The following is an 11,401-nucleotide window of genomic DNA, read 5'->3' as shown; positions in this document are numbered from 1 at the left end:
CAGAGCTTATCCGAGCGGCTGGAACTCTGCGCCGGCGTGGTCGAGCGTGAGGCCTCGGCCCTTTGGCTGCCTGGTACCTAAAACACTTCCATTGATCCAGCCACGGAGGGTGCTGGCTGGTGGCTCCATAGCTCCATACCTCCAGAGCTCCAGAGCTCCATAGCACCAGAGCTCCATAGCTCCATAGCACCAGAGCTCCATAGCACCAGAGCTCCATAGCTCCATAGCACCAGAGCTCCATAGCTCCATAGCACCAGAGCTCCATAGCTCCATAGCACCAGAGCTCCATAGCTCCATAGCACCAGAGCTCCATAGCTCCATAGCACCAGAGCTCCATAGCTCCATAGCACCAGAGCTCCATAGCTCCATAGCACCAGAGCTCCATAGCTCCATAGCACCAGAGCTCCATAGCTCCATAGCACCAGAGCTCCATAGCTCCATAGCACCAGAGCTCCATAGCTCCATAGCTCCAGCCTGGGTGGCTGGTGGCTCCATAGCTCCATACTTCCATAGCTCCAGTCAGAGAGTGTGCTAAAATTGCACTAAGTGCGAAAGCCCATTCATTTACAACGGCGTGTCCACAAGGCGGCGACATTTCCCCGTTACCGGTGGCTGCGCGGCGGGTGAGTGACAGAGCTTATCCGAGCGGCTGGAACTCTGCGCCGGCGTGGTCGAGCGTGAGGCCTCGGCCCTTTGGCTGCCTGGTACCTAAAACACTTCCATTGATCCAGCCACGGAGGGTGCTGGCTGGTGGCTCCATAGCTCCATACCTCCAGAGCTCCAGAGCTCCATAGCACCAGAGCTCCATAGCTCCATAGCACCAGAGCTCCATAGCACCAGAGCTCCATAGCTCCATAGCACCAGAGCTCCATAGCTCCATAGCACCAGAGCTCCATAGCTCCATAGCACCAGAGCTCCATAGCTCCATAGCTCCATAGCACCAGAGCTCCATAGCTCCATAGCACCAGAGCTCCATAGCTCCATAGCACCAGAGCTCCATAGCTCCATAGCACCAGAGCTCCATAGCTCCATAGCACCAGAGCTCCATAGCTCCATAGCACCAGAGCTCCATAGCTCCATAGCACCAGAGCTCCATAGCTCCATAGCACCAGAGCTCCATAGCTCCATAGCACCAGAGCTCCATAGCTCCATAGCTCCAGGGCTCCATAGCTCCATAGCTCCAGGGCTCCATAGCTCCAGGGCTCCAGGGCTCCATAGCTCCAGGGCTCCATAGCTCCAGGGCTCCAGGGCTCCATAGCTCCATACCTCCAGAGCTCCATACCTCCAGAGCTCCAGAGCTCCATAGCACCAGAGCTCCATGGCTTCAGAGCTCCATAGCACCATAGCTCCATACCTCCAGAGCTCCAGGGCTCCATAGCTCCATAGCTCCATAGCTCCATAGCTCCATACCTCCAGAGCTCCATAGCACCAGAGCTCCATGGCTCCATAGCTCCAGCCTGGGTGGCTGGTGGCTCCATAGCTCCATACTTCCATAGCTCCAGTCAGAGAGTTGGCGAAAATTGCACTAAGTGCGAAAGCCCATTCATTTACAACGGCGTGTCCGCCAGGCGGCGACATTTCCCCGTTACCGGTGGCTGCGCGGCGGGTGAGTGACAGAGCTTATCCGAGCGGCTGGAACTCTGCGCCGGCGTGGTCGAGCGGCTGGCCTCGGTAGTTGAGGTACCAGGGGTGGGGCGGGGAGCTCCAGGCGGGTCTTGTGAGAGAGTGAAGCCGAGCGGCTGGAACTCTCGGCCGGCCTGGTCGAGCGGCTGGCCTCGGTAGTTGAGGTACCAGGGGCGGGCTGGGGAGCTCCAGGCGGGGCTTGTGAGAGAGTGAAGCCGAGCGGCTGGAACTCTGGGCCGGCCTGGTCGAGCGGCTGGCCTCGGTAGTTGAGGTACCAGGGGTGGGCTGGGGAGCTCCAGGCGGGGCTTGTGAGAGAGTGTAGCCGAGCGGCTGGAACTCTGGGCCGGCGTGGTTGAGCAGCATGCCCGCGGAGGTGGCTCTTCCATAGGCAGGGAGGGTGCTGGAGCTCCACACTTCCATAGGCAGGGAGGGTGCTGGAGCTCCACACTTCCATAGGCAGGGAGGGTGCTGGAGCTCCACACTTCCATAGGCAGGGAGGGTGCTGGAGCTCCACACTTCCATAGGCAGGGAGGGTGCTGGAGCTCCACACTTCCATAGGCAGGGAGGGTGCTGGAGCTCCACACTTCCATAGGCAGGGAGGGTGCTGGCACATCCACACTTCCAGCCACGGAGCATGCTGGCACTTCCACCTTGCTTGCTAAGTCGGCGTGATCTTGCCCAAAAAGTCCCTCCTCACCTCCAGCTGGAAGTGGAAAAAAATCCTCCACCTGCTTGGCCGAGGTTCTGGAAGCCAGCAGCTCGCAGAATGTTGCCAAAGTTTCACTGGAAGGAAAAGAAAAGAGAAGACCGAGTGCGCATTTCACCTACCGCCGAATGTCCACAAGAGGGAAGTGTCACTCCGTCGCAGAATCTGCGCCGACGCACTCGGCACCCTTCGAATTTATGGTGCCGGTGCGGGTGTTCTGGGTGCAAAAAGGCCGCCCAAGTGGTAGAAAAAAATCAGACTTCGTCTCTTAGGTCGAAATTAATGCCAAGTTTTGAAATGCGCTGGCAGGGGTGGACCAGGGCCCGTTAGAAGTGCTTAGGCGAGGTCCTGGAAGCCTAACCCGGCGTGATCTTGTGCAAAAAGCCGCTGCTGAGCTCCAGCTGGAAGTGTAAAAAGAACCGGGCTGGATCAAAAAAAGAACCGGGCGGCCCGTTAAAATTGCTTAGCCGAGGTCCTGGAACCCTAACCCGGCGTGATCTTGTGCAAAAAGCCGCTGCTGAGCTCCAGCTGGAAGTGTAAAAAGAACCGGGCTGGTTCAAAAAAAGAACCGGGCGACCCGTTAGAAGTGCTTAGCCGAGGTCCTGGAAGCCTAACCCGGCGTGATCTTGTGCAAATAGCCGCTGCCGAGCTCCAGCTGGAAGTGTGAAAAGAACCGGGCTGGATAAAAAAAAGAACCGGGCTGGATCAAAAAAGAACCGGGCGACCCGTTAAAATTGCTTAGCCGAGGTCCTGGAAGCCTAACACGGCGTGTTCTTGTGCAAAAAACCGCTCCCGAGCTCCAGCTGGAAGTGTAAAAAGAACCGGGCTGGATAAAAAAAAGAACCGGGCTGGATCAAAAAAGAACCGGGCGACCCGTTAAAATTGCTTAGCCGAGGTCCTGGAAGCCTAACACGGCGTGATCTTGTGCAAAAAGCCGCTCCCGAGCTCCAGCTGGAAGTGTAAAAAGAACCGGGCTGGATAAAAAAAGAACCGGGCTGGATCAAAAAAGAACCGGGCGACCCGTTAAAATTGCTTAGCCGAGGTCCTGGAAGCCTAACACGGCGTGTTCTTGTGCAAAAAGCCGCTCCCAAGCTCCAGCTGGAAGTGTAAAAAGAACCGGGCTGGATAAAAAAAAGAACCGGGCTGGATCAAAAAAGAACCGGGCGACCCGTTAAAATTGCTTAGCCGAGGTCCTGGAAGCCTAACACGGCGTGATCTTGTGCAAAAAGCCGCTCCCGAGCTCCAGCTGGAAGTGTAAAAAGAACCGGGCTGGATAAAAAAAGAACCGGGCTGGATAAAAAAAAGAACCGGGCGACCCGTTAAAATTGCTTAGCCGAGGTCCTGGAAGCCTAACACGGCGTGTTCTTGTGCAAAAAGCCGCTCCCGAGCTCCAGCTGGAAGTGTAAAAAGAACCAGGCTGGATAAAAAAAAGAACCGGGCTGGATCAAAAAAGAACCGGGCGACCCGTTAAAATTGCTTAGCCGAGGTCCTGGAAGCCTAACACGGCGTGATCTTGTGCAAAAAGCCGCTCCCGAGCTCCAGCTGGAAGTGTAAAAAGAACCGGGCTGGATAAAAAAAGAACCGGGCTGGATAAAAAAAAGAACCGGGCGACCCGTTAAAATTGCTTAGCCGAGGTCCTGGAAGCCTAACACGGCGTGATCTTGTGCAAAAAGCCGCTCCCGAGCTCCAGCTGGAAGTGTAAAAAGAACCAGGCTGGATAAAAAAAAGAACCGGGCTGGATCAAAAAAGAACCGGGCGACCCGTTAAAATTGCTTAGCCGAGGTCCTGGAAGCCTAACACGGCGTGTTCTTGTGCAAAAAGCCGCTCCCGAGCTCCAGCTGGAAGTGTAAAAAGAACCAGGCTGGATAAAAAAAAGAACCGGGCTGGTTCAAAAAAGAACCGGGCAACCCGTTAAAATTGCTTAGCCGAGGTCCTGGAAGCCTAACACGGCGTGTTCTTGTGCAAAAAGCCGCTCCCGAGCTCCAGCTGGAAGTGTAAAAAGAACCAGGCTGGATAAAAAAAAGAACCGGGCTGGATCAAAAAAGAACCGGGCGACCCGTTAAAATTGCTTAGCCGAGGTCCTGGAAGCCTAACACGGCGTGTTCTTGTGCAAAAAGCCGCTCCCGAGCTCCAGCTGGAAGTGTAAAAAGAACCAGGCTGGATAAAAAAAAGAACCGGGCTGGTTCAAAAAAGAACCGGGCAACCCGTTAAAATTGCTTAGCCGAGGTCCTGGAAGCCTAACACGGCGTGATCTTGTGCAAAAAGCCGCTCCCGAGCTCCAGCTGGAAGTGTAAAAAGAACCGGGCTGGATAAAAAAAGAACCGGGCTGGATAAAAAAAAAGAACCGGGCGACCCGTTAAAATTGCTTAGCCGAGGTCCTGGAAGCCTAACACGGCGTGATCTTGTGCAAAAAGCCGCTCCCGAGCTCCAGCTGGAAGTGTAAAAAGAACCAGGCTGGATAAAAAAAAGAACCGGGCTGGATCAAAAAAGAACCGGGCGACCCGTTAAAATTGCTTAGCCGAGGTCCTGGAAGCCTAACACGGCGTGTTCTTGTGCAAAAAGCCGCTCCCGAGCTCCAGCTGGAAGTGTAAAAAGAACCAGGCTGGATAAAAAAAAGAACCGGGCTGGATCAAAAAAGAACCGGGCGACCCGTTAAAATTGCTTAGCCGAGGTCCTGGAAGCCTAACACGGCGTGTTCTTGTGCAAAAAGCCGCTCCCGAGCTCCAGCTGGAAGTGTAAAAAGAACCAGGCTGGATAAAAAAAAGAACCGGGCTGGATCAAAAAAGAACCGGGCGACCCGTTAAAATTGCTTAGCTGAGGTCCTGGAAGCCTAACACGGCGTGATCTTGTGCAAAAAGCCGCTCCCGAGCTCCAGCTGGAAGTGTAAAAAGAACCGGGCTGGATAAAAAAAAAGAACCGGGCTGGTTCAAAAAAGAACCGGGCAACCCGTTAAAATTGCTTAGCCGAGGTCCTGGAAGCCTAACCCGGCGTGATCTTGCCCGAAAGTCGGCCTCTATACTTCCATTTTAGGTACCAGGGGCTATTAGTGTACTTGGTCCCACTAGTCAGTGTACTCATCCAGTTACCCCCCGTTTTCCAAAACACCATCGGCACGTATAAGGGGGGGACTCTTGAGAGAGATGAGGTATATGGCAGCGCAACACCAATCCGCTCCGCGCTGGTTCCCATGTCGGCTACGGATGAATAAAACCAGCCTGTCCCCCCTGGAGCTCACGAGACACGGAATTTTTTCTAAGTGCCAACGGCTCTTCCGAGCAAACGTGTCCGCTCCGGCTGGTTCCCCCGTCGGCCTCGAATGACGAAAAATGCCGGTCTCCGCCCGGAGCTCATGACAAACGAAAAATTTTCTAAGTGCCAACGGCACTAGCGAGCGAATGTGTCCGCTCGGCGCTGGTTCCCGGGTCGAACCCGGAAGACGAAAAACGCCGCTCTCCGCCCGGAGCTCATGACAAACGAAAAATTTTCTAAGTGCCAACGGCACTAGCGAGCGAATGTGTCCGCTCGGCGCTGGTTCCCGGGTCGAACCCGGAAGACGAAAAACGCCGCTCTCCGCCCGGAGCTCATGACAAACGAAAAATTTTCTAAGTGCCAACGGCACTAGCGAGCGAATGTGTCCGCTCGGCGCTGGTTCCCGGGTCGAACCCGGAAGACAAAAAACGCCGGTCTCCGCCCGGAGCTCATGACAAACGAAAAATTTTCTAAGTGCCAACGGCACTAGCGAGCGAATGTGTCCGCTCGGCGCTGGTTCCCGGGTCGAACCCGGAAGACGAAAAACGCCGCTCTCCGCCCGGAGCTCATGACAAACGAAAAATTTTCTAAGTGCCAACGGCACTTGCGAGCGAATGTGTCCGCTCGGCGCTGGTTCCCGGGTCGGACCCGGAAGACGAAAAACGCCGGTCTCCGCCCGGAGCTCATGACAAACGAAAAATTTTCTAAGTGCCAACGGCACTAGCGAGCGAATGTGTCCGCTCGGCGCTGGTTCCCGGGTCGGACCCGGAAGACGAAAAACGCCGGTCCTCGCCTGGAGGTCCCAGCAAAATCGGCGAAAAAACGACTAAGTGTCAACTTTCGAAAAAACGACTAAGTGCCCACGGCTCTGCGGGGCTTGTGAGTCCGCCCCGCGCCGGTTCGGTGGTCGGCCTCAAAAAGCAAAAAATCAGCCTCTCTCCCTGGAGCTCACCTCGAGGTACCAGGGGGTGAGGTACCCGGGCTAAGGTGCAGTACCTTTTTTGGTCTTCAGGTGCGCCAGAGTACAATGAAATGGTCCCAGTAGTCAGTGTACTCATCGACTTTCCCCCCGTTTTCCAAAGCACCTCGTTTACGAGTATGGAGGAGATGGTGCTGGTCTCCCCACGGCGTCGGACACGCCGTCCTCGACAGCACAAGGTCGGATAGAAGACCTGGAAAGCGCCGTGGCACGCGCTGGAGGTGGGCACTTTGGCGAAAAAACGACTAAGTGTCAACTTTCGAAAAAACGACTAAGTGTCAACTTTCGAAAAAACGGCTAAGTGTCAACTTTCGAAAAAACGACTAAGTGTCACCTCTCTGAAAAAATGGCAAAGTGTCGCCTCTCTGAAATTTTTCTAAGTGCCCACGGCTCTGCGGGCTCGTGCATCCGAGCCGCGCCGGTTCTGCAACCGGCCTAGAATGACGAAAAATAACGGTCTCCTCCTGGAGCTCACAGCCAATTGTGGCGAAAAAGTGGCAAAGTGCCCACGGCCCTGCCGAGCTTTGGCGTCCGCTCAGCGCCGGTGCCGCAGTCGGCCTCGAATGACGAAAAATGACGGTCTCCTCCTGGAGCTCACAGCCAACTTGGCAAAAAGTTTCTAAGTGCCCACGGCCCTGCCGAGCTTTGGCGTCCGCCCAGCGCCGGTTCCGCAGTCGGCCTCGAATGACGAAAAATAACGGTCTCCTCCTGGAGCTCACAGCCAACTTGGCAAAAAGTTTCTAAGTGCCCACGGCCCTGCCGAGCTTTGGCGTCCGCTCAGCGCCGGTGCCGCAGTCGGCCTCGAATGACGAAAAATGACGGTCTCCTCCTGGAGCTCACAGCCAACTTGGCAAAAAGTTTCTAAGTGCCCACGGCCCTGCCGAGCTTTGGCGTCCGCCCAGCGCCGGTTCCGCAGTCGGCCTCGAATGACGAAAAATAACGGTCTCCTCCTGGAGCTCACAGCCAACTTGGCAAAAAGTTTCTAAGTGCCCACGGCCCTGCCGAGCTTTGGCGTCCGCTCAGCGCCGGTGCCGCAGTCGGCCTCGAATGACGAAAAATGACGGTCTCCTCCTGGAGCTCACAGCCAACTTGGCAAAAAGTTTCTAAGTGCCCACGGCCCTGCCGAGCTTTGGCGTCCGCCCAGCGCCGGTTCCGCAGTCGGCCTCGAATGACGAAAAATAACGGTCTCCTCCTGGAGCTCACAGCCAACTTGGCAAAAAGTTTCTAAGTGCCCACGGCCCTGCCGAGCTTTGGCGTCCGCCCAGCGCCGGTTCCGCAGTCGGCCTCGAATGACGAAAAATAACGGTCTCCTCCTGGAGCTCACAGCCAACTTGGCAAAAAGTTTCTAAGTGCCCACGGCCCTGCCGAGCTTTGGCGTCCGCCCAGCGCCGGTTCCGCAGTCGGCCTCGAATGACGAAAAATAACGGTCTCCTCCTGGAGCTCACAGCCAACTTGGCAAAAAGTTTCTAAGTGCCCACGGCCCTGCCGAGCTTTGGCGTCCGCCCAGCGCCGGTTCCGCAGTCGGCCTCGAATGACGAAAAATAACGGTCTCCTCCTGGAGCTCACAGCCAACTTGGCAAAAAGTTTCTAAGTGCCCACGGCCCTGCCGAGCTTTGGCGTCCGCCCAGCGCCGGTTCCGCAGTCGGCCTCGAATGACGAAAAATAACGGTCTCCTCCTGGAGCTCACAGCCAACTTGGCAAAAAGTTTCTAAGTGTCACATCTCTGAAAAAACGGCTAAGTGTCGACTTTCGAAAAAACGGCAAAGTGTCACATCTCTGAAAAAACGGCTAAGTGTCGACTTTCGAAAAAACGGCTAAGTGTCAACTTTCGAAAAAACGGCTAAGTGTCGCCTCTCTGAAAAAACGGCAAAGTGTCAACTTTCGAAAAAACGACAGAGTGTCGCCTCTCTGAAAAAACGACTAAGTGTCGACTCTGAGAAAATGGCAAAGTGCCCACGGCTCTGCGGGCTCGTGCATCCGACCCGCGCCGGTTCCCCAGCCGGCCTGAAATAAGGCAAAACCAGCCTCTCCGCCTGGAGCTCAGAGCCAACTTGGCGAATATTTTCTAAGTGCCCACGGCTCTGCGTGGCTACGGCGTCTGCCCAGCGCCGGTTCCTGGGTCGAACCCCGAGGACGAGGAATGCCGGTCTCCGCCTGGAGGTCCCAGCTTAATCGGCGAAAATTTTCTAAGTGCCCACGGCTCTGCCGGGCTCGTGCATCCGACCCGCGCCGGTTCCCCAGCCGGCCTGAAATAAGGCAAAACCAGGCTCTCCCCCTGGAGCTCAGAGCCAATTGTGGCGAAAAAACGACTAAGTGTCAACTTTCGAAAAAACGACTAAGTGTCAACTTTCCAAAAAAACGGCTAAGTGTCGACTTTCGAAAAAACGGCTAAGTGTCAACTTTCGAAAAAACGACTAAGTGTCAACTTTCGAAAAAACGACTAAGTGTCGCCTCTGAAAAAACGACTAAGTGTCGCCTCTCTGAAAAAACGACTAAGTGCCCACGGCTCTGGGGGGCTTGTGAGTCCGCCCCGCGCCGGTTCGGCGGTCGGCCTCAAAAAGCGAAAAATCAGCCTCTCTCCCTGGAGCTTACCAAAAATTTGTCGAAATTTTTCTAAGTTCTCCTCGAGGTACCAGGGGGTGAGGTACCCGGGCTAAGGTGCAGTACCTTTTTTGGTCTTCAGGTGCGCCAGAGTACAATGAAATGGTCCCAGTAGTCAGTGTACTCATCGACTTTCCCCCCGTTTTCCAAAGCACCCCGTTTACGAGTATGGAGGAGATGGTGCTGGTCTCCCCACGGCGTCGGACACGCCGTCCTCGACAGCACAAGGTCGGATAGAAGACCTGAAAAGCGCCGTGGCACGCGCTGGAGGTGTCACTGTGGCGAAAAAGTGACTAAGTGTCAACTTTCGAAAAAACGGCTAAGTGTCAACTTTCGAAAAAACGGCTAAGTGTCAACTTTCGAAAAAACTGCTAAGTGTCAACTTTCGAAAAAACGACTAAGTGTCGCCTCTCTGAAAAAACGGCAAAGTGTCAACTTTCGAAAAAACGACTAAGTGTCAACTTTCGAAAAAACGACTAAGTGTCACCTCTCTGAAAAAATGGCAAAGTGTCAACTGCGAATGTGGTGGTGCATGGAAGGAAGTGGAGGACGGCCGCCTCCTTAAACACAGGCCGGAGAGGAGCGTCAGGGCCAGGCTCCTCAAACATGGACCGAGTGTCGCCCTTAACACAGACCAAGGGGAGGACGGCCGCCTCCTTAAACACAGGCCGGAGAGGAGCGTCAGGGCCAGGCTCCTCAAACATGGACCGAGTGTCGCCCTTAACACAGACCAAGGGGAGGACGGCCGCCTCCTTAAACACAGGCCGGAGAGGAGCGTCAGGGCCAGGCTCCTCAAACATGGACCGAGTGTCGCCCTTAACACGGACCAAGGGGAGGACGGCCGCCTCCTTAAACACAGGCCGGAGAGGAGCGTCAGGGCCAGGCTCCTCAAACATGGACCGAGTGTCGCCCTTAACACGGACCAAGGGGAGGACGGCCGCCTCCTTAAACACAGGCCGGAGAGGAGCGTCAGGGCCAGGCTCCTCAAACATGGACAGAGTGTCGCCCTTAACACAGACCAAGCGGAGGACGGCCGCCTCCCTAAATACAGGCCGAACCGGAGCGCGAGTGTCGCTCCTTAAACACGGACCGAGTGGAGGACGGCCGCCTCCTTAAACACAGGCCGAACAAAATGACACAAAGTGTCAACTGCGAATGTTGTCCATCCAAGGAAGGAGCGTGATGCCCGGCCGGCTCCTTAAACACAGGCCGAGAGTCGCCCCGGACGGTCCGCCTCGCGGCGCCCGTCTGCTCGGATAAAATGACACAAAGTGTCAACTACGAATGTTGTCCATCCAAGGAGGGAGCGTGATGCCCGGCCGGCTCCGAAAACACAGGCCGAGAGTCGCCCCGGACGGTCCGCCTCGCGGCGCCCGTCTGCTCGGATAAAATGACACAAAGTGTCAACTGCGAATGTTGTCCATCCAAGGAAGGAGCGTGATGCCCGGCCGGCTCCTTAAACACAGGCCGAGAGTCGCCCCGGACGGTCCGCCTCGCGGCGCCCGTCTGCTCGGATAAAATGACACAAAGTGTCAACTGCGAATGTTGTCCATCCAAGGAAGGAGCGTGATGCCCGGCCGGCTCCTTAAACACAGGCCGAGAGTCGCCCCGGACGGTCCGCCTCGCGGCGCCCGCCCGCTCGGATAAAATGACACAAAGTGTCAACTACGAATGTTGTCCATCCAAGGAAGGAGCGTGATGCCCGGCCGGCTCCTTAAACACAGGCCGAGAGTCGCCCCGGACGGTCGCCTCGCGGCGCCCGTCTGCTCGGATAAAATGACACAAAGTGTCAACTACGAATGTTGTCCATCCAAGGAGGGAGCGTGATGCCCGGCCGGCTCCGAAAACACAGGCCGAGAGTCGCCCCGGACGGTCCGCCTCGCGGCGCCCGTCTGCTCGGATAAAATGACACAAAGTGTCAACTGCGAATGTTGTCCATCCAAGGAAGGAGCGTGATGCCCGGCCGGCTCCTTAAACACAGGCCGAGAGTCGCCCCGGACGGTCCGCCTCGCGGCGCCCGCCCGCTCGGATAAAATGACACAAAGTGTCAACTACGAATGTTGTCCATCCAAGGAAGGAGCGTGATGCCCGGCCGGCTCCTTAAACACAGGCCGAGAGTCGCCCCGGACGGTCGCCTCGCGGCGCCCGTCTGCTCGGATAAAATGACACAAAGTGTCAACTACGAATGTTGTCCATCCAAGGAGGGAGCGTGATGCCCGGCCGGCTCCGAAAACACAGGCCGA

The sequence above is a fragment of the Syngnathus leptorhynchus genome, unplaced genomic scaffold (genome assembly GCF_054491065.1).
Source record: "Syngnathus leptorhynchus isolate UIUO unplaced genomic scaffold, UIUO_Slep HiC_scaffold_222, whole genome shotgun sequence".
Classification (NCBI taxonomy): domain Eukaryota; kingdom Metazoa; phylum Chordata; class Actinopteri; order Syngnathiformes; family Syngnathidae; genus Syngnathus; species Syngnathus leptorhynchus.
The sequence above is the reverse complement of the archived record's forward strand: the minus strand, read 5'-3'. Positions refer to the sequence as shown.